The 24021-nt window shown below is 45.7% G+C and overlaps 1 protein-coding gene and 1 non-coding gene across 5 annotated transcripts in view; both read left to right on the top strand.

Moving 5' to 3' along the window:
- Positions 1–24021, top strand: part of LOC130485169 (galactosylgalactosylxylosylprotein 3-beta-glucuronosyltransferase 1-like) — a 71178-nt gene that overhangs the window by 7813 nt on the left and 39344 nt on the right. The window lies entirely within an intron of this gene.
- Positions 10218–10300, top strand: TRNAL-CAG (transfer RNA leucine (anticodon CAG)). The gene has a single exon. It is a non-coding gene; the product is annotated as a tRNA-Leu (tRNA).

The following is a 24021-nucleotide window of genomic DNA, read 5'->3' as shown; positions in this document are numbered from 1 at the left end:
CTGAAAGGATTCTCATGTATGTGATGCCCTTTGAGCGCTTGGAACGCACTCTGTAAATGCGCCACATTGTTTTGATTATCGAAGCGCGGTTGTATCTTCACAAGGAACGCAACTGCACTGTCAGCAGCCCTCTAAATGGCTCCTTTCCCCGGAGCGAGAAAGTGTTTTATTATAATATATAATGGGCACAATCCATTTTAAAAAAAGAAATCCCCTGTGTTCAGGCACCAAAAATGGAAATGGGAATGACTCAAAAGCACACTGGCGCTTTTATCCAACACCTGTGGGTTTCCTCACGTGGGTCTCATGTGGGAGAGGCTCTCGAGGTGGGAGGGGGGATTTATCCAGCTGTGTCATAATAACAGCAATTACCCTGCAGGTGTTCAGGGAAAGGGGGTTCTTGCAGGACTCCTAATTGGTTTTACGGATTGCAGCAAACTGACTTTTTGTATGCATTAATCCTTACTGATGTGCATGGGACCCCTACCCTTTGTATATGTGGCTGCTCACTAATGCATTATCCCCCCACCCCTTTTACAAACAAGACGAGTATGTTTTGTGGCGGAGGTCCACTCAGGGCCTTCTTTTTAGTACTTTTAGACGTTATCTCCAGCGAGTACAAGAATCAAGCCCTACTATTCCCCCTTGTTCCATTACGTACACACTGTCAACAAGGATAGTTTGTCTGCCCAAGCAACATTCCTTCCCTCCATCAATGACCTTCTGACCCTAGGTTAGTGATGGTGGAAAGTGTTGTCAAGTTGCAGCCAACTTACGAACACACATGAATCTGCCATATACTGAATCAGACCCTTGGTCCATCAAAGCCAGTACTGTCTACTCAGACCAGCAGTGGCTCTCCGGGGTCTCAGTTAGAGATCTTTCACATCACCTACTTAAGAACATAAGAAAGGCCCTGCTGGATCAGACCAAGACCCATCAGGTCCAGCAGTCTGTTCACACAGTGGCAAACCAGGTACCTCTAGTAAGCCACAAACAGCACCATCCTGCCTGTGTTCCACAGCACCCAATATAATAGGCATGCTCCTCTGATACTAGAGAGAATAGGTATGCACCATGACTAGTATCCATTCTAACTAATAGCCATGAATACCCTTTTCCTCCATGAATATGTCCACTCCCCTCTTAAAGCCCTCCAAGCTGGAAGCCATCACCATATCCTGGGGCAAGGAATTCCACAATTTAACTATGCGTTGTGTGAAAAAATACTTCCTTTTATCTGTTTTGAAAATCTCACCCTCCAGCTTCAGCAGATGACCCCGCGTTCTAGTATTATGGGAGAGGGAGAAAAACTTCTCCCTGTCCACTCTCTCCAAACCATGCATAATTTTATAGACGTCTATCATGTCTCCCCTTAGCCACCTTCTTTCCAAGCTAAACAGCCCTAAGCGTCTTAACCGCTCCCCATAGGACAGTTGCTCTAGTCCCCTAATCATTTTGGTTGCTTGGTTCCTTTAACTGGAGATGCTGGGGATTGAACCGGGGACCTTCTGCATACTTTACCACTGAGCCACAGCCCTTCCCCTGGTAAGGTAACCCCTTAGGTTTCAAGGCAAGAGACGTTCAGAGGTGGTTTGCCATTGCCTGCCCCTGCATAGCAATCCTTGACTTCCTTGGTGGTCTCCCATCCAAGTACTAACTGGGACCAACCCTGCTTAGCTTCTGAAATCTGACAAGATGTGGCTTAGCCTGGGCAATCCAGGTCAGGGATGACTTAAAGTTGCCAATTTTTAAATTGTCCTCTGCAGCTATGCCTTTGTAGCAGCTTGTTCAATAGCACACTTAGCAGCAAGTGATGATGTTGATCTTCGTGCTGTGAAAAGTTTTACCTACAGGTTGAGTGGCTGATAAAGGCAAAGAAGAAGGGGGTCTCTAGAAGAAATTGGCAACCTTGTTGTGCATGTAAAATATCACTGTGTATTGTCTCCTGGTGGGAATGCAGCATGATTCATTATTTATACACGGCACATGACTTTGGACCTTTATTCCTTCCCAAGGCCCTATTAGAGTAATCCATTTGGGAGCCTGTAGATTGACTTCTGTTGCCATTTAAATCTGTGTGTGATACATCAGTCAGCGGGACAGTTTGGAACAAGTACAGGTCGCTGGGAAGGCCCATGTTGGACAGCTTGACTTATCACGTACAGCGCTGTTACAGTTTGGTTGATAATTTGGTCTTGGAGAACAGGCTTCCCACGGACATTTTTCAGATTGAGTTGGTCAAACCAAGTCAACGCCATTGTGGGTTTATTTCATTTTTATCCTCTCCTTTTCCAAGATGCTGAGAGTGACAAACTACATATGACTACTCTGCTGTATCCGCACTACAATCCTGTGTACACACTAGGGTTGCCAGCTCTGGGTTGGGAAATACCTGGAGATTTTTGGGGCTTGTGGAGAAGGCTGGGGTTTGTGGAGGGGAAGGACTCCAATGCCATAGAGTCCAATTGCCAAAGGGGCCATTTTCTCCAGGTGAACTGATCAGTTGTAATAGCAGGCAATCTCCTGCTAGTACCTGGAGGTTGGCAACCCTAGTACACACACTCACATGGGCACGTAGGGGCAGGGGCTGTGGCTGAGTGGTAGAGCCTATTCTTGGTGTGCAGAAGGTCCCAGGTTCAATCCCCAGCATCTCCAGTTAAAAGGATCAGGTAGGAAGTGATGTGAAAGACCTCTACCTGAGACCCTGGAGAGCTGCTGCCAGTCGGAGCAGACAATACTGATCTTGATGGACCAATGGTCTGATTCAGTGTAAAGAAAGTATATGTGTTCATGAAGCTGTCATCTACTAAATCAGACCACTGGTCCATCAAGGTGAGCCTTGCCCACTCAGACTGGCAGCAGCTCTACAAGGATACCAGGTGCAGGTCCTTCACATTACCTACTTTCTGATCCTTTTAACTGGAGATGCTGGGGATTGAACCTGGGACCTTCTGCATACAAAGCAAATGTTCTGCTGCTGAGCCATGGCCCCACCCCAGTAGATGAAATAGACAGTGACTAGCTCCAGGTCACCCCAGTGATTTTCTGGCTATATAAGGCTTTTAAGAACCCAGGTCATCCCACTAATGCCATACTGGCTGCTACCAAAGTCTTTGATTCCCTTGATACTGTGTCACATTCCAAGAATTAAGCCCTCTCCATGCATGCTGCATTCCCTGTGTGAATCATAGACATAGTTAGCAGTTATTTAAAAAGAAAAATCACGTGGGAATCGTGGGCACAGAATTCCCAGTATCAGATGTAGTTAAGAGAATCCTTTGGGCATATTCTTTAGAAAGGCGAATCAAAGTCAGATATAGTGCACGTGCTGTCCATGGCATTTCTGCTCTCAGCTTCTCTTTGATGTACTATGGGGGGTGTCTAATGATAAGGAGTACATTTTCCATCCCCTTGCCTCTTGCATGATGGCTTCCTCCCTTCCCTTCCCTCTCTGTCGTTTGTTTTCTGTAGTGAGATTTCTCTAGTTTATGTGTCCTCATAGGGAAAAAAGATGTTGGCACGGTTAGGTGTGGGTCAGTCATGATGGCTAGGAATACACTGTGTGTGTAAAGTGCCGTCAAGTCGCAGCTGATTTATGGCGACCCCTTTTGGGGTTTTCATGGCAAGAGACTAACAGAGGTGGTTTGCCAGTGCCTTCCTCTGCACAGCAACCCTGGAATTCCTTGGTGGTCTCCCATCCAAATACTAACCAGGGCTGACCCTGCTTAGCTTCTGAGATCTGAGGAGATCAGGCTAGCCTGGGCCATCCAGGTCAGGGCAGGAATACACTATGCTTGACTTTTTCAGAGGTCTGATTTCTCCTTTCTAAAGGATATGGCCAAAGGATTCACTTAACTTGCTATTTTGAGATTAAAAATTTGGAAAAACATTCGGATCTGTGTCTGCTGTGTCCTGTATCATTATAGAGACAGAACATTTAAGTAGAGCAGAATGACTGAGTGCTTGAAGGATCCTCCTCCTCCCCCTTTTAGTAATCCCCGGCAAGGTCATTTACAGTTGCACAGAGCAAGCCATGGTTGAAGCTATTTCCCCTCCTTTCCAGATTCTCTGTTTGCAAAGTGGCAAGCCTATAGCCATCATGGGGACCTTGGTGGCTGAGGGCATGGGCGACAAACGTTTAAATAAAAGTCTACACTGCTTCCAGGGCCAGGGATTAGCCAGGTTTCTCTACTGGATTAAAGCAACAAGCCATGGTTCACACTGCACATGGTTAAGTGTTATGTCTGCACTGAGTCTTAACTATTCGGTCCCGAACTGGGAATTGTCATAGAGGGACAGTTCTGATGTAACCTTTGATGTGCTATAGAGGCGATTGTATTGGGGGTTGCAGAGTAATGGTAGCAAGAATGGGATATTGCCACTTCTTTGGGAGTTACAACTGTACCCAATGGTCCCAAAGTCTCCAGTTTGGTGTAGTGTTTAGGGTCCGGGAGACCTATATTCAAATCCTCACAGTGCCAGGATGCTTTCTGGGGGACCTTGGGGCAGTCTCGAAAGTGCAGTTCAGATGTTACAACCATGCATACCAGGAGTTCGGAACCTCTGCAAATGGTAAGTGCATGCTACCCATTATCCTTCTGATACATGAGGTCACCATGTTGTGTGAACAGGGCAACATGCACATTTACCATGTGGCTACAGCCTCGGTACGCATGAACAAGAATGCTGAATAATCCAGTGGTCAGTTTGTGTGTACCAAAACTATATGTATATGGTGAATACACATGTAGTCTTCATTCACATAACATGGGAACCACATATATTAGGAGGATTGCAGTTAGCAGACAGTTCTGTTAGAAGAAGAGTTAGATTTTGTACCCTGATTTTTTCTACCTTTTTAAAGGAGAATCAACCCAGCTTACAATCTCCTTCCCATCCTCTCCCCACAACAGACACCTTGTGAGATAGGTGGGTCAGAGAGAGTTCTGAGAGAACTGTGACTGGCCCAAGGTCACCCAGCAGGCTTCGTGTGGAGGAATTGGGAACTGAACCCGGTCCCTCCAGATTAGAGTCCACTGCTCTTAACTACTATACCACGCTGTACAGTTGGTGGACTCCCAGTACAAGAGAGTGAAATGTCTGAAGCCTAATCTACCTCACAGAATGATTGTGAGGATAAAATGAGACAGAGAAAATTGGGGATGACATCCTAAATTCCTTGTGGGATAACAAAGTCTCAGTCTGGGTTGTTTCCTAGCTCCACAGCTTCAGTCTCTGTTTCCCCATTTTTCTGAATAGCTCTACAACCACAACACTGGAATCCTATCCGTGGCTGAAGCATCTGGGGATGCCAATGAAACTACTTTTAGCATCCATGGAAGCAGCCCCAATGATATCCCACATTCCCCCCATCATACTTTGCCTCCAAGTTGCTACCATAAAGCCAAATATTTGAAGAACTCCTCTATCTCTACTTCATAACACAAAACAATTTAATAATACAGAACAGCCCATAATGTGAGATGCCAAGTAGGCATGTTGATATGTTTCATTGGTTCAGATTCTGAAGCTTTCAAGGTAAGCGGAGCTCTCCTTACGGCAGAATAAAAATGTAGCTTGTCTTTAGTTATAGAGAGAATAAAGATTACAGGCAGGCAAAAATCCCGGTCGTTCCAGCCAAAGAGGCTTCGTGTAACTAGTTCACTCGGCAACTCTCATGGGATGTCTCCAGCACAGGCGTTAACATTGATAAGTATGAATTGGATGCAATGAAAAAGCTCTTTCCATGAAAGGTAATGCTTCACATTACCGGGCGATGATGGGATCCATGTAAAAAAAAAAAAATGGCTGTACGACACAACTTTAAATTATACAGTTATTGCTTTGCCTGTAAGGGAAAATGCTTTTCTCCCTTCTCTGTAGAAGGAGTGACTGGTTCGAGATGAAATACGACTAATTTTTGGATCTTGGATAGTAGAAGTGATGAATTCTGAGTGCCTCTAAATCAGAATCCTCCCTGAATTATAACAATATAATGTCTTGTTTGGTTGCAGCATGGATGGGTCACGGATCTGGAGCAGAAAATATCCTTGTAGGATACACCACAGGGCCCCAAAATTCTACCATTACTTCTTCATTTAATTTCCCCCCTCTCTTCTCCTTGTTGTCATATTCTGTTCTTCTGTAACTATGTGCATTTTTCATACATAATTTGAATAAGCATAAATAATAAGTCTAAATCTGAAGATGCCACTGCTTTGCGGTACTCAAGGAAAATCACATGCTAAATCATTGGCAGCCTAATGATCTGTCTGTCTATCTAGATACTTACACCTCTACCTTTACCCCAACGGAGACCCAAAGTGGTTTACAGCATTGCTGCCCTTACCTTCCTTTTTGTCTTCACAACGCCAACTCTGTGATGTAGATTAGGCTCAGAGAGAGAGTGTGTGACTGGCCCAAGGTCATCCCACAAGCTTCCAGGTCAGAGAGGGGATTTGAACCTGGGTCTCCCAGATCCTAGTGCAACACTCTAACCACTCACCATGCTGGCTGATGTAGAGACTGTGACAGTCATTGCTTGTCTTCTGTGGTTAAGAGTGTTGGACTAATATCTGGAAGATCTAAGTTCAAATCCCCACTTGTGCTATGGAAGCTCGCGTGGTGATCTTGGGCCAGTCACATTCTCTCAGCCCAACCTACCTCACAGGGTTGTTATGAGAGGAGAATGGAGAAGAGAAGAATGATGTAAGCCACTTTGAGTCCTCACTGGGGAGCAAGAAGGTAAAGGTAGTCCCCTGTGCAAGTACCGGGTCATTACTGACCCATGGGATGATGTCACATCATGCCAGTTACTAGGCAGACTATGTTTACGGGGTGGTTTGCCATTGCCTTCCCCAGTCATCTATACTTTACCCCCAGCAAGCTGGGTACTCATTTTATCGACCTTGGAAGGATGGAAGGCTACCTGAAACTAACTTCTGTTGGGATCAAACTCAAGTTGTGAGCAGAGCTTTGGCTGCAGCACTGCAGCTTACTACTCTGCGCCGCGGGGCTCAGATCACTGGGGAGAAAGGCAGGGTATAAATGAATGAAAGAAAGAAATGCCCTCAGTGATGCATGTTTTATTTAGTACAAGTTTTCCCTACCTTTCCTCCAAGTAGTCAGGGAAGTATTCAAGGTTGAATCACCTGCCCCAATTTTATCCTCCTGGACAACCTTGTGAGGTGGGCTGCATTGAGATAGAGTGACTGCACAGAATTAATCTGGCAGCTAGTATGGAGGAGCAAGGATTTGAACCCAGGTCATCCCGTTCTGTTGGTTCTCCTTTACTGACTCACCTGGCTGTCTCATTCATCACAGAGGCTGCTGCATTGGGCAGAGCCAGCCAACTTCTTTGCTTGAGAATCAGAGGAGATGAATAGCTCGTACTTCTCGCAATCTGGGCCCTTTCTTTCCAGTCTCGGCTTCTGTCATCTTAGCATGAGGTTCCATCACACGCGGTAATCATCTGCTTGTTCCCAGTGGCATTTCAAACGTCTGTCATTTTGCACAAGCCGCATCTTTCTCTCGTTTCACCCGAGCCCTGTACCATTTATAAGGTACTTCGAAGAGAGTTTCTATCCGATGAGTTGACTAGGTCAGACTGAATAGCTCAGATGGTTTGTAAAAACAGCTTCTGTTCTCCTTCTCAGATCATACAACCACAGCCTCTCTCCCAGTTCCTCTGAAATGGTTGTGCCAATCTAATCTCAATCATCATCCGAATATTATAGTACTGAAACAAACATTCTGTAGCCTTGCTTAGAGCATGGATTTGCTGCATCCATGACTCAGATCCACAAATGCGCCCATGTAGACTTGCATGAAGACAGGAAGGACAGTCTCTGCAACTAGGTCATTTACATATGACTTGTTTGCCCCACCTTGGATGCTGCCCCGTGGCACAGAGTGATAAGCTGCAGTCAAAGCTCTACTCATGACCTGACTTCGATCCCGATGGAAGTCAATTTCAGGTAGCTGGCTCAAGGTTGACTCAGCCTTCCATCCTTCCGAGGTCGGTAACACGAATACCCAGCTTGCTTGAGGTAAAGTGTAGATGACTAGGGAAGGCACTGGCAAACCACCCCGTACACACAGTCTGCCTAGTAAACGTTGTGATGTGACATCACCCCATGGGTCAGCAATGACCCGGTGCTCGCACAGGGGACTACCTTTACCTGGATGATGCTGGGAAACAGTTTCCCCCCCTCTTGCTCATGGTGCTTCTGTGCACCTTCTTTCCTGTGATCTTTTCCAAACCTGCATTGCTGCAGTTTTTGGGGAAAGTTCATAGCAAAGCCAGGGTGGCCCCCATGTGGACAAGAAAGCCCAACTCTTCCTGGCCCTGCCACATTGGCACCATTTCCCTGGTCCTCAGCCTCTGTCATTTCCTCCTACCACTGGTGGGCTTTTAAAAAGAAAAATGGGAATTGTCATTTCATGATAGCATTATCACAAAAATATAAGGCAAAGGCATACCTGCAAGGAGAAAGGGATGGAGACTTACTTTTTTTTTTTTTTAAGGAAAGCTCAGAATACAAATAGAAAGGTTATTATAACGTTGTGATGATTTGTCAACTGCTAATTTAAAAACCCCTGAAAAAACCACCTTGGGGGACTGGGGCAGGGAAACTGGGGAAACCCACCATGTGGAAGCTCTGTTGGTGCTGTGCGAACAATTTCAGCAGCAATGGGGAAAACCCCACAAGTCCATCCAAATGTGGAGAACACCATAATTTTAGAATTCTTCCTCACCTTAGACACACACGGTAGTGCCGGCATTATAGCTGCATGGTGTGTTTCTATAAATTACGTGCTAAAGTGCATATTAGAACTCCAACCCCATTGTGTTGTGTTTTTTAAAAAAAAACGGATGTAGGAAAACAGCACTGGAAAATAGATGTAGGACAAACAGCACTGTGGCATTGGATGGCAAAGAAAATCTCAGCGGCTGTGAAAATAACGAACATTTCACCCTCCGGGTGGTCGCTTGTCAATTCCATGTACACATGAAGCACGGAGATTAATACTTGATGCTCTGAGCAACAGCAGATATTACAGGTTCGTTGCGGTCTGAAGACACAAATGTTTGGGATGAACTGGTTCGGGCTGTGCCAAGTGTGGATTGGGCTGTCCACTGTGTCTTTGAAAGGAGATCAATCGGTTTCAAAGTCTGTCTGAACATTTGCTCCATGCACCACCCTGGCATGCAAAAACAAACAATACGGTTCTCGGCTGACTATTTTTTTTAAGTTACTCAAGTGTTTTGTTTCATTGCTGCTGTTTAGGCTGCTGCCTGCGTGCGGCAAGGCAATAGGACAGAAAGGGGGAAATGAGTATTCATAAAAATGTAAACATTTGCTGCAGTCCTAGCAAATACTAGTAATAATCATGCAGCACATTAGAGTTATATACATGCACACTACAGAATGGTGTGTGTGTTTTAAACCCATCTGTTTTGTTAGGAGGAGCTTCCTAGTATAGCTTGTCAGTCACAAACTTCACGTTGCTTCTTTGGGAAGTGTCCTAACCATCATTTGGCCCACAGTTCCCTGCGAATGGGTGTTTGTTAAAAAGGTATAGAGCAAGGGTCCCCAGTATGGTGCCCACGGGTGCCATGGCACCCCCTGATACCTTTTCTGGCACCCAAGTGTTTTTAGGAAGTGAGTGAGGCCAGGTAGGGCTTTTGCCCAGCAAAACCTCTGGTTGACTATTGGACATTTGATGGGCTGTACAGATTAAAAATGCTGCATTTGCAGCAGCTGCCACCACAGCACAAGAATCTACTCTGTCAATGAAGTTAAGCTGTGGCAATCGTTTTGTGGCTGGCTCCACCTCTTCGAATAGCCATTTTGGGGCAGCCATTTTGTTGTTGCTCCCACCATGCCATGTCAGAGTTCCAAATGTGCCTGCAGGCTCAAACAAAATGGGGACCCCTGGAATAGATAGTGTTTGTTACTGTTAATTTATTGGGAAAATTAAGTATACGTTGTTAGATGTCATTGAGCAGCATATTACAATTGCATGTGGTGCTTTTCCAGAGGGGGATGAGTAAGCTCTCGAGGACTAGATTTGACTAAATCTGAACAAGAGATCAAGAATTCATACAGAATGGCGTCACCAGTTCTGAGTAACTTGTGCTAGATCTCCGGGGTGCAAGTAGCTGCCCCAGTACTTTTTTGAGAGGGGCTTTTGTGGAGGCTTATGCGGTGGTCAGGATAGCCGAGCGGTCTAAGGCGCTGCATTCAGGTTGCAGTCTCTCCTGGAGGCGTGGGTTCGAATCCCATTTCTTACAAGCAAATATTTTGGGGAGGGGCCATGACTCAGTGGTAGAGCATCTGCTTGGCATGTGGAAGGTCCCAGGTTCAATCCCTGGCATCTCCAGTTAAAGGGACTAGGCAAGTAGGTGATGTGAAAGACCTCTGCCTGAGACCCTGGAGAGCTGCTGCCGGTCGGAGTAGACAATACTGACTTGGATGGACCGAGGGTCTGACTCAGTATAACACAGCTTCATGTGTTCATGATCTGGAAAGAAAGGGAAGTAGCTTCCTTTCCCTAACTACTTTTGCTCTACCTTGCCATTTTGCAAACATCTCAGAATGCATTAAAACAGAAAACGCAAGAAACTGCCTTATACCAACACAAACCGCTGGTCCATCTAAGCTTTCTTCAAACAGTGAGTTCCCTTTTTTTAAACACACACGAAACTGTCTTGTACTGAGTCAGTATCAAGGTCAGTATTGTCTACTCAGACTTGCAGCCGCTCCCCTCAGGCAGAGACCTTTCACATCACCGCTATAGCTGCAGATCCTAGAGATGGAGCTGGGGACCAAGAAGATGCTCTGTCATTGAGCCATGACCTCTCCCGATCATACAACTGGGAGTTAAACATATGAAACCACCTTATATAATCAGTCCATCTAACTTACTATTGTCTAGTCTGGGGTTTATCAAATCCTCCCTGAGATCCTTTAAATGGAGATGTCAGTGGCTGAATTTGGGACTTCCTTCATGCAAAGCACCCCAGTGTTTTTCAAAGCCTCATACATCTCATGGTCCCTGGAATATGTAGGTAAATGGTTGGGATTATTCCTCTTGGTTTTTTTAAAAAACCACTTTCCCCAGGGTCATGCATTCATTGCTACTGAGATTGCCTTCCCTTTGGCTTTTCCCCTATAGTGCACCAGTGGTATCTATCAAACCTGATAATGGATCAAGAGCTCTAACTTACTTCCCATGCTAAGGATTTTGCATGCATGGCCAAAGGTGATCATTTCACTGGACAGACTAACATGGCTCAAGAGACTCTAGTCTTGTTTATATGTTAGGTAACATAGTTATAAATATGAGCCTTGAGTATGATTTCAGGTTAATCAGAGTACGCCTAGATGATGTGAATCCTTAGCTGCCATTCACTCTTAACAAGGGTTTCTTCAAGGTTTTAAGAAGAAGAAGAGTTGGTTTTTATACCCCGCTTTTCTCTACCTTTAAGGAGTCTCAAAGCAGCTTACAATTGCCCCCCTCCACAACAGGCACCTTGTGAGGTAGGTGTAGCTGAGAGAGTTCTGAGAGAACTGTGGCTGGACCAAGGTCACCCAGCAGGCTCCATATGTAGGAGTGAGGAAACCAACCTGGTTCACCAGATTAGAGTCTGCCGCTCTTGTGGAGGAATGGGGAATCAAACCCAGTTCATAGAATCATAGAATTGGAAGGGACCACCAGGGTCATCTAGCCCAACACCCTGCACAATGCAGGAAATTAACAACTACCTCCCCCCACATCCCTAGTGACCCCAATCCTCCCCCCGCCATGCAGGATCCCACAATCAAAGCACTCCCGACAGATGGCCATCTAGCCTCTGCTTAAAGACCTCCAGAGACGGGGACTCCACCACCCTCTGAGGCAGCCCATTCCACCGTCGAACAGCCCTCACCGTCAGAAAGTTCTTCCTAATGTTTAGGTGGAATCGCTTTTCTATTAGTTTAAATCCATTACTCCGTGTCCTAGTCTCTGGAGCAACAGAGAACAAGCTAGTTCCCTCATCAACATGACATCCCTTCAAATATTTAAACATGGCTATCCTGTCTCCCCTCAACCTTCTCTTCTCCAAACTAAACAAACCCAATTCCCTAAGTCTCTCCTCATAGGGCATGGATTCCAGACCTTTGACCATTCTGGCCGCCCTCCTCTGGACACACTGCAACTTGTCAACATCCTTCTTAAATTGTGGAGCCCTAAACTGGACACAGTGAGGTCTGACCAATGCAGAATACAGTGGTAGTATTACTTCCCTTGATCTAGACACAATACTCCTATTGATGCAGCCCAGAATTACATTGGCCTTCTTAGCCGCCATATCACACTGTTGACTCATGTTCAGTTTGTGGTCCACTAAGACTCCCAGATCTCTTTCACATGTACTGTTGTCAAGCCAACTATCTCCCATCCTGTGCCTTATGTTGTTTCTGTCTAGGTGAAATACTTTACACTTCTCCAGATTAGAGTCCACCACTCTTGACCTAGCAAAAGTCCACACTGGTATAACTCTGATGCCACTTATTGGAGAATGGAATGAAGACACATATCAGAGAGGGGGCAGTGTGAAACACTTGTGGGACCCCTGTCTTATTCTGATATGCAAATGCAAAATCCAGAGAGTCAGCAGATGCCCTGGTTGACTGGAGTATTTGTTTCTCTTCTCCCAGCAGGCATCCCTTCTTGTTCAATATGCTGTCTCCCTAGTTGTTCTCTAAGCATAAGGCAGAAAGAACCCCAGCTCCTGATACCGTTCTGGACACTTCTCCCTCCCGTCCACCCACGCACACCTTTGGCTACTGTCCCAACTACCAACTCCCCCAGCTTGGCAGCCTTCCTAGGATGAGACTTCACAATTGCTGGTTACTTCAAGCCAGAAATCAGTCAGCTGGGAAATTCCTTCTGTCTGGCATCCAGAGAATCACTTGCCTGTTTCCAAGAGACTTCAAGGCAGCAGAGTGACGGGTTTGGGGGGTTGTGCTGAAACGGGGGGGGGGGGTGCAACACTTTACGAGAAACTAATTGACAACTGAGAAACCTCATTAAAAAATAAATTATCAGAATGCTCACCTTGCACTTTCAAGAGGACTCCCATTTCCTTCATTTGCTTGAGCTTATCACAGTTCTTGTTGCACAAGTTGCTTCCATTGTGTTCTTGTACCAGTATTTCCCATCAGCTCCATGCAACTCTGGCAAAGAAAACGTCCTGTCAGCTGCAAGCAGAGGTAGAATTTTGGGCTACTGCAAAGGAACTCATTCCTGAAATCTCGTTTTTGAGGCAAGCCCACTTCAGCCGTTGAGTATACACGTCAGAGGGAGTGGCAGCCAACCCCAAACTGATATTTATGTATGTATGAGAAACATCTTTGCAAACATGCATTTGTTGCATTCAGACTTTATGGTTTTATGCAGTGACCTCATTTTGAAAGGAAACTTGCCATTGGAGGGTGCTGCCTCGAGCTGACAAATGGGGATGAGGCACTTCATCGTTTCCCACTGGGTCAAAAACCACTCAATCCTCCACACACACACACACACACACACACGTACATCCTTTCTGTGTGTAGAACTATACTGGTCTTCCAGCCAAGACTGCAGCCTCTCACAGCTGGTATTTGTCAAAATTAACATTGGGGCAAAGTTACACACAACTGCGTGACGTGTACATTTTGGCCCTTAGCTTTACCCCTAAAAGATCTGATGTATGAAACAGCCCACAGGTAAGTTACCACAATGGTAAATTCTTACCATAGGAGGCATACAACCAGGGGGGAAGCATTTCCTCTCCAACACGTTCCTCATTGCATAGAGACAATCTTTGCCCTGCTTGCTGACAGAGCTGACATGTGATGGCCCAGATCCATATTGATGATTGCTACTGGTGTCGGTGGGGAAACTCACTAGATTAGTGCTTACCTGCTGGGCTGCAAGCCCCCACAGAGTTGCCATTTTTGGTAGCTTTTTGGGATGCTTTTTCGGCGGCTAACTCATGCATAGAGGGAAAAGGCGCCTTGCCTCTCCTTGCCCACACACTGTGTGAGAAGCAGTAGAATGGTAAGGTGGGGTCATTCATTAGTGGTGAAGATTCCTTTTTAGCACCGGAAGATTCAGAGACACCCCACCCTCACAAAAGTTCTTCCCCCCCCCCCAAAAAAAAAGAAAGAGCTCTCCATTGCTTTCTGTCCTTCACTCTACAGTCAGGCTGCCCTCAGAGTTGAAGCATAAGTCTTGTTGACTGGTTGATCCAACAAGGCTGGCTTCTCAGGACTCAGCTTAAGTAAACTGGGAGGAAATGGGCCCCAGCTGCACTGCCTGCAGGTGCTGGAGTTCCTAAGGCTACACTGTCCATTAGCCAGGATCTTGCAAGGAAGTACTACCCTCTGCCCCCTGCTCTAGTCCTGCTGTGGGGCAGGGTGTAGCCAGTCTAGCACTTTGCCTTTTCTATGCCACCTCAGCCCAGGCCTTCTGCTGCCACCATTTCTGAAGAGTGGGAGGGGGTCCTTGGGGACTACAGGCCTGACTGCCGGAGGCCTGTTGGCTATCTCAGGGGCTAGCGGTGGGGTTTCCTTTGCAGGCTCTGGCAGGGTGTCCTCTGGTGCCGATGGTTCAAGTATCAGCAGGTGCCTCTGCAGTGCTGTGCCCTCTGGTCCTCCTCAACCATCAGCCTTGGCTCCTCAGGCTTCTTCTTTGAGGACTCCAAGTCGGAGTCACTGAGCTGGTCAGTGGTGGTTATGGCACCTTCAGTCTATTCTTTCCACCGGGCATAGCCTGACCTGGCAACCACCAGCCCCAACCATGTTGGTCTTCCAGTGCACATAGCAAAAGTCTTTCTTTGTCTTCTCTCTTTCTCCTAGCCTGGCCACATTTTGCTCCTGCTAGTCTGCTCTCCAGTGGTGTGCCTACACTTGCAGCCCACAGCCTCCTTCCTCAGTGGGTGAGGTCAAAACTCTGGTCCCGCCTCTTTCGGTCACACGACTTCCTGTGCAGTTCATTCAGTCCCATGCTGCCACCAGGAGGTTAAAGGTGCGTCCTAGGTTTGGATCATGCACTAGATGATAGCCCTGATCAATAGAGTGAATTCTACTTTGTGATACAGCTTGGATGCAAATATATGAATCTGTCATACCATTGGTATTATCTGTTTTGCCTGGCCATGCTTCTCTTTCCCATCCCCAGCAGTGTGAACTTCCTTATCTGGAGATGCTTGAGTTCAAACTTGAGACCTTCTGCATACAATGCAAGTTCTCTAACTGATGGGCCACAGAGGCTCCAAACCAGGAAGCTTGCTCCAGGGATACTGATCCCTATAGTGTGAGGAACCTGTTTATAGAGCATTCTAATCCTCAGGTTTCTCTTGCATGTGCCAGATTCCTGGCTGCAGCTGTTAGGATCCGCAAAGAACTCAAGAAGGAAGAAGATTAATGGTTTCTAGGTTTTCTGGGTCTGTGTTTATGTATTCCTGTCTTATAGGGGTTATTTTTTTAGGTATATAGTGCAAAGTATTCTTTGGCATTGACGGCTGTGTGTTTTGTGTGTGGGGCTATAATGGTCTCACTTGACTTACGCTGGTTATGTACCGCAATAAAGTATCTGATTCTGATAGTGTGAGGAACTCCTAGACTGGACTCTTGTGGCTTCATCAGAAGCCCTGAACGTCTGGTATTAAATCTGAAAGTACTCACTGGTTGTTACAGTGTATGAATACCAAAAGGAGCATTGCTGCTTCCATGCATCTCTGTGGGGAAAGCCTTATATGCCTGCTATTAGCAAATAGAGGGGCAACAAGTCATTTTAATACTTGAGATATCCGTACTGCACTTGGGACTGGTCCCCTCCTTGGCTGCTATGTGGCTGCTTTTGACAAAATGTGGGTTAGAGTTTCTTTGGGGCTATATGAGGGATACCTGATAAATTCAGATGACCGGTACTTTTCAGTGACCACAGTCCAAGAATTGTCATTGTCTAATGAAAGGTACCAGTTAAATCATGCCATATTCCTACCTTGTGCTGGGTTCTGCGTGGCCTAAATTTCCAGTGCTATTGCTCATAAGCTTGTATTGCCTTTTTTGGTCCCTACTGATCTTGTTTTGGTCCCTACTGATCTTGTTTTCCTCTCTACACTTAAGTTTACTCCCCCACTCCCCTTTTGTTGTTTATCTGGGTGGACTATTTTTTCCCCCATTGTCCCCCCACCCCACCCCAATCTGCACAAGGTGAAAAAGGACCGAGGAGTGTGGTGCGGATGGCTGTCTTGTATCTGCTGCTTCACTCCCCACCTCAAACATGAATGAGGCCCTTCATGCGCTCCTCTGGGGGGAAACACAGATTCTTTTGTTTGGTGGACTTGTAGGACAGGAGGGAATTAATAAATCAGAGAGCTGATATTGTGCTGCCACATTCTTGCAATTTTAAGGCGAGATCATGAAAGAGAAGAGGGGAAAACAGAAGCAAGTTAATTTGTCCTTAGAGAAACCAGAGATGCCCAGCCAAACTCTTTTCTCCTCTCACTTTATATGCTCATACGTCATTCCTTTAATTTTCTTGTTTTCTCCCTGCTCTCCTTTTTCATTTCTGTCTTCCCCGTTATCATCTTCCCAGTTATCATCTACCTTCCTTCTGTTTTATCTCACTATGTTGAGTATCTTTTTCATACTTGTTGCATCTTCCTCTTTACATTGAAATTCCTCCCCCTTTTCGAATCTGTTGTTCTCTTGTCATAATTCCCCGCCCCGCCCCGAATCCCTCGAAGAAAAAAAAATCTATGAGCGCCTTGGGGACTTGATTCAGGGGGATAGATGAACATACAAAGCTCCCTTGTGTTGGGTCAGACTGTTGGTCTGCTTAGTTCAGTATTGTCTACTCTGAATAGCAGAAGCTCTCCGGGGTCTCTGGCAGAGAGAGGTCTTTCCCACCACCTGATACCTGAGGCTAGTCTAGACATACACCAGAATGAGGGGGAGGCATTCTTAGGTGGTAGAATGAGATGTTCTCCTTCAGACAGTAGGTGGGGAGAGCCACCTGTTAAATGCTTTCCTCATGTAAAAAAATGTGTGCACATTTAAAAATTAGCACATCAAGAAAAATTATTCCAGCCTAGTCCTTCACACAGTAGTTTCACAGAGGGTCATTCTTATAGGGAAACTGTGATCAATGCAATGTCTTCCCTGCAACCTAATATGGTGCAGTCCAATCTACCACCTCAGCAGCCTGCTACCTCATTACCACCTCATTCAGCTGTATGTCTAGACAAGGCCTTAGATAATTTCCCTGGAGATGCTGGGAATGGAAGCTGGGATCTTATGTAAGCAAAGCATGCACGCTACCACTGAACTACAGCCCATTCACAGCTTGCCATATTAAGATTTTTTGTTCCCTCAAGCCAAATGAAAAACGTAATGTGGGAAGAAAGGACATACATTCTTCTGACAGACCAGGTATGAGTATTCTGAGAATTTTGGAGCAGCCCGGTGTACCACTGTGTGATTTACAAGTAGCCAGTGATGTAAATCTTGGCTACATTAAGATTTGTCGCTCCTGTGGAAAAAAAGCAAAACCCATGCTTGACATTCTGAATACTGTCACATGAAACTACTGCATTGGGGCAAGGAAGCTCTGGAAAGGAGGTAGGTAGGTCTTTATTATTCCCAGTTCATTGATGGGGAACTTTGATGAAGGACTAAGGACTTGTCCAAGCTGGCAGTCTACCACATTGTGGGTAATATGCGGTACACCCCTTGTGACTTCACAATGAATCACCTGCCTTCTTTGGGCTGCTCAGTTTGTCCTTCTGCGCTCTCCTGCAGCGGCATGGCTTATAACGCAAGATGAATTAGTAACTCACTGTTTTGAAGCTGAAAATCACAGAACATTCTGATTGTTCTCATTTCCCATCTATGACATTTCTCCTGTGTTCCTGTGAGCAAAATAGGCCATCTCCAGTTCCTCGACTGGCAGAGGTCCTACTCCTTGAATCACACCCAAAAATATGTTCAGGCTTTCCCTTAAGCTCATGTGATGCCATTTGAGCAAATAAAAAGAATTGCAAACAACTCCATATGCTAGTGGGCAATGAAGCAGAGTTGCTGAAGAGATGTTTCAAAACTCTGTGTTCAGTCCACTTGAGAATATGAGATATGCATAAGCCTGCTTAAAAGCCATGTAGGTTGGCGCTTATGTGCCACCATTTTAGAAGGAATTAAGCATGTCTAATTCAGTCTAGAATCATAAAGTTGAAAGGGGCCATACAGGCCATCTAGTCCAACCTCCAGCTCAATGCAGGATCAGCCTAGAGCATCCCTGACAAGTGTTCATCCTGGTGCTGCAATAGGTCAATATTGCCTGCTCAGATTGGCGGTGGCTCTGCAGGGTCTCCAGCTGAGGTCTTTCCCATCACCTACTGCCTGGTCCTTTTTAACTGGAGATTCCAGGGATTGAACCTGGGGCTTTGAGAGCCAGCGTGGTGTAGTGGTTAAGAGCAGTGGTTTGGAGCGGTGGACTCTGATCTGGAGAACCGATTTGATTCCCCACTCCTCCACTTGAAGCCAGCTGGGTGACCTTGAGTGAGTCACACTCTGCCTCACCTACCTCACAGGGTGTCTGTTGTGGGGCGGAGAAGGGCAGGTGATTGTAAGCCGGTTTGAGTTTCCCTTAAGTGGTAGAGAAAGTCGGCATATTAAAAACTAACTCTTCTTCTGCATGCAAAGCAGAAGCTCTACCACTGAGCCACAGCCCCAAGCCCTCTACACCCTCCAAAGATAGTGGTTGGTTATTTCCCTGACTAGCAGTGTGGTCTCTTTGGATAATTTATGGCTATTGACAGGGTTATGTTGGTGGGAACGTGTTCATTATGCGCTTTTAATCATTCACACTTAATTGCTTTTCAGAGTAGGATTCCAGGAAGGTCTTACAAAAGAGATTGTGTGTTTTTGAACCTGCTTTCCACTTGGGAAATGAAAGATGCAAAGAGCAAGTTGTCCTGCTAAAGGTCAGATCTCTCTACAAACCCTGTGTCTTTACAGTGGTTTAGCAGTCTTCACCCAAAGAATCCTGGAAATTTGTGTAAGGTGCTGACAATTATTTGTTAGAGACCGTTAACCCTCTTAACAAAGCTACGGTTTCCCAGATTTTCTGAAGAGGAAATTACTGTTAAACTAGCTGAAGTGTATAGTCTAGATATGTCTCTTCAGTTAGGACAGGGTTTTAAACTTTGATGTGATACTTCCCTAATAATATATGAAGGAAAATGGGACCTGTAGATAATGTAGGAACAGTCAGATGTGAGTCTTACATGAATGAACAACTGAGAAAATCTCAGGAACCCTTTTGGAGAGTTCATCTGGCCATTCCCACATATGGCATCCAACTGTGCTAATTCTTTGGCTGTTCTCCTTAACATATATTCCCATGGTGAGTAGGGAAATGTAACACCAGAAGCAGCACCAAGAAGTCCTACATCAGGCCTAGAGAAATCATGTGTTCCTGTTCATCTGGATGTGTGCTGGCAACTAGGAATCCGGAATATATTTTTTTCCACCCCTGAAAAAAGAAGAAAGTTCAGACATCATTCTGACTCTCATCTGAAGCTCAGAACAAATAGTTTGACAAACTGGGATGCATCCGAGGGGGGGGGGTGCACCTACAAGTCTTTCTGTCTGAATAGTTTCTGCTCAGCTCAATGGAAAGAAGTCTAAACAGAGCCAACAGTATCTCCCCCTCAACACCAACACCATCTTCACTCTCTCATTGGCTTTGCAAAGGCAGGTGCACAGGGTACAAAGGAATGGCCTACCTTTGAAGAGGACTAGAGGCAGCACATTGTTGCCTCTGCTCAGACACCACTTTGAGGAGAAGCTCACTGCCTATGACCTGTGCTCCCTGCCTGAATTTACAGGATGCCAAATCCTTGCTCAGGGACCCTATTTTGCCACAGCTTCCCAGCACTAGAAGCCCCTGCTCATATAGCCCCCATTTCCTATAGAATTTCAGTCATTGACTCTGTTGTGGGTATGTGTAATAGGCTGCAGTTCTTCAATGATGAAGAACAGGAACATGCTCAGAGCCACCTTCCCTCTTTATTGTATCACCACACAGAAATTTGTTAAGTATTAGTAGATTTCGGGGAGACCTGTGTACCAAACCATGGATTTAGATTTTCATTTGGTAATGAGCACGTGAAGCTGCCTTAGGGTGAGTCAAATCATTGGTCCATCAAGGTCTACTCTGGCAGTAGCTCTCCAGGATTTCACATAGAGATCTTTCACATCACCAACTATTTTTTATGTTATTTATAGTCTGCTTTTCTCATAGGGGCTCAAGATGGATTACACATAGTGAGTCAGTACAATCAACAAAATGAGACATTCAATAACCAATGCATTAGGATTTTAGAAGTCTGGAACCACCCGAAAGAACTAAAGCATATCATAAGTATTAACACAACATATTAAGCGTTACAGAAATTACACAACTAGGGTTTTACTTACAATAAGCTATACACAGCAGTATAGACCACAGTCCCCCATAATTTATCCAAGCACTTTTGTAAAACCATTTTGTGCAGTGCGGCCCTATTACCTGCACAGAAAAGCCCTCTTGAATAGTTCAGTTTTGCATAGCTTGCAGATAGCCACGAGGGTGGGAGCTTTCTTGACCTCCTCAGGAAAACCATTCCTAAGGCAGGAGAAAGCATGCGTACAGAAAGCTGTTGGTTTTGCCCATTTGGAGGTTGCAACCTGCAGAAGCCCCCGTTGACTTGAGCGAAGTTTTCATGGCAGAGCACAGGGAGAGAGGTAGTTCCACAAATAAGAGAGGTGAAGGCCATGAAGGACTTTGTATGTGATAGGCAATACCTTAAACTGAACCTGGTAACAGATGGGCAGCCAATGGAGCATCTGCAGAATTAAGTTGAAATGCTAGGGGCTGAACCTGGGACCTTCTGGTAGGCAAAGCAGGTGCTCTGTCACTAAGGTAATGCCTAGCCAAGATCTCAGCCCTGCATTTTTTCATTGCTTGAAGCTTAGATCTAAACTTCTAAAGTCTAGACAGATTTGCCTCCCTCCCTGTGGAGCTTGGAGATCTCTCAGAATTACAAACAGATTGCCAGACTAGAGATCAGTTCGCCTGGCAAAAATGGCTGCTTTGGAGGGTGGACAGTTTGTGCCAGCATTGTGCCAGCTGGTGGTGGGGAGATAAACTGATCTGTGTACACACACATGTAAGTTCATACAACATGTTCTTTAACAGGGAGATATGATGCTAAGGTTTGAATACCACCCACCCACAACCCAAAGTAGAGCGTACTCACTGAGATGTAGTACTCCTGCCCGTAAAACTAAGGTGAATTCCTTTCAAGTATGGCCTGGTTCACACAGGCTGGAGAATGAGGTGATAGAACTTTGAGGTGGCAGAATAAAATCCCCCACTTTGGGCTGCAGGAGATGGATTCCAGCTCCACATGTTCCTTACCATTAAAAATAACTCTTCTCCTTACAAATAGAAAAGTAGCACATACCCTCTCTCTTGCTTACCCTATTGGCTTGCTAACTTTCAGGGCATTTTCAACACGGGAGTATTCCACACTGTGAATTCCTGTGATGCACCATATATCGTTTGAAGTAGTGAAATCCCTTCCACCCCTTCCACCTCATGACAGCAAGTCCTGACATATTGGAAACAAAGGCTGGGACCGCACATGCTGTTCCCGGGCATGCTGTTCCTTGGCCTGTTGTCCTAGTAATTAGAGCCGCCTTACATTTCTTGGATTTCCACTGAGATTCAGCTTCTCCTGATTTGACCCCCACTTTCGACGGAGCTGTGACACCCCGCGTCTCTTTTTCTGTAATGGTATCATGCAGACAAAGTTCTTAACAGCCATATTTGTCCTCACAATCCAAAAACAAGAACAACATCCAAGTATACCTTTTATTAGGACCAACCAAATTGTGTCAGCCCAGTTGGTCCTAATAACAGGTATTGCATGGATTTCATTCTTGGTTTTGGACTGTGAGGACAGGCTAGTAGTAATGACCCTTCTGCCTCGTGAAGAGGGACTTCCTTACCACTAGGTGGCTACCTAGGACAGCCCTTGTAAGGATCAGTGCCTTTTTGATAGAGCAACACACCACCACAAAGAGGCCAAGAAGGAGCAGGTGGTGGTGAGAGGGCACAGGTGAAGACTCCTGCACTTATTCTAGGGGCTGTAACAATAAGGAACAGTTGTGAGTCCAGTGAGTGTAAGTCCAGGATCCCAACAGAAGCAGACAGTTTGCTGTTCAGTTAGAAATCAACAAACTAAAGCACGCGTTCTCAACAAGGGGGGAATTCCTCCCTGGGGCAGAATTTTAGGGTTCCAGGGGGGGAACTGGGACCACTTTTCAGCAAAGTGCATATTATTTGGAATGCACCTTTTGAGATAGACTATTTTGGGAAGGGGGGAATTGTATTCTGAACAATGGTGAAAGGGGGGAATGGAGCAAAAAAGGTTGAGAACCACTGCTCTAAAGGGACAGATAGGCAAAGAAATATTTTTTCAGGCACAGGAGGAACAAAAAAGTTACTTTTTCCCTTCCCCCCTGCACTTGCCTCTTTCTTTCTTTCTTTCTTTCTTTCTTTCTTTCTTTCTTTCTTTCTTTCTTTCTTTCTTTCTTTCTTTCTCCCCCACCAAAGAAAAAATAGTTTTGTAGGGAATGCTGTGGATGTGGAATGGTCTCGTATAGCCCGATCTGATCAGATCTGGGGAGCTAAGCAGGGACGGTACTTGGATGGGAGAGCACCAAGGAAGACTTTGCAGAGGCAGGCAATGGCAACCCACCTCTGCTTAGTCTCTTACCTTGAAAACTGTACGGGTTCCCATAAGTTGGCTGTGACTTGACGGCAGTTTACGCATATGGTGGGAATGCTGTATTTATTTACGTTATTTATTTACCGACATTATTTACTGTCAGCCTTTCTCTCTGGGACTCTGAATTTGCCTGCGTGCAGCTGTCTGTTGCATGCGCCACTGTGGCCGCTGGATTTACTCTGCTTTCCATACAGAGTAGCGCTGTACAAAATGATTCACAAAGTTACTTGGATAAATTATTAAGGACTGTGGTCTGTACCACTGTGCATAGTTTGCTGTAAATTGGATCCTATTATGTCATTTTGCATCATTTAACGTGTCATGTTAACAATTTGCTTTGCTTCAGTTCAGTTCTGTGTTGTTGTTTTAATTTCTGGTTTGCTCCACAACCCAAATCCTGTTTCACTGTTTACTGAATGCCCCATCCTGTTGATCGTAAGCTGCTTTGCATCCCTCCACGTTAATGACAAATGTGTAATAAATAAGAGGGAAAACCCAGGTCAAGGGTTCCAGGAGGAAAGGGTATACCTTTTTCTATGTTTCAGTCATGGCACCAAAAGGTCTTGGACAAGTTCTTGCATTTGTCAGACTGGCTGCACTTCTATTTGTCCAATAAAGCGTTTGCCTTCCAGGCTCTTCCGTGTCCACAATCTGCCACTCACTCCGACTAGACGCCACCCTGTATTCCAGGATTGAAATCTCTCGGCGAAAACGCTTCAATAAATTGAAACGATTGTTGTCTTTTTGCCTCTCCAAAAGCTTCATTTAGTCTCTCCACCAAAATCCAATTTCACAAACCAGGTAATAAGCGGATGTGTTCAGAATAAAACCTGAGATGTCGCTCGGAGGGCTGTGTTTTTGTTTGACTTGCTGAGCATTCGCTGGGATGGCAGAGTGCAGTGCTTGCAAGACTGATGGGCAGATGCTCCAGGACCCCAAAGTGGGGTTGCCAACCTCCAGGTAGTAGCAAGAGATTTCCTGCTATTCCCACCGATCTCCAGCCAATAGAGTTCAGTTCACCTGGAGAAAATGGCCGGTTTGGCAATTGGACTCTATGGCATTGAAGTCCCCCCCTCCCCAAACCCCACCCTCCTCAGGCTCTGCCCCAAAAACCTCCCACCGGTGGCGAAGAGGGACCTGGC

Source organism: Euleptes europaea, chromosome 12 (genome assembly GCF_029931775.1).
Source record: "Euleptes europaea isolate rEulEur1 chromosome 12, rEulEur1.hap1, whole genome shotgun sequence".
Taxonomy (NCBI): domain Eukaryota; kingdom Metazoa; phylum Chordata; class Lepidosauria; order Squamata; family Sphaerodactylidae; genus Euleptes; species Euleptes europaea.
Note: the sequence above shows the minus strand (reverse complement) of the source record. Positions and strands in the feature narration are given on the sequence as shown.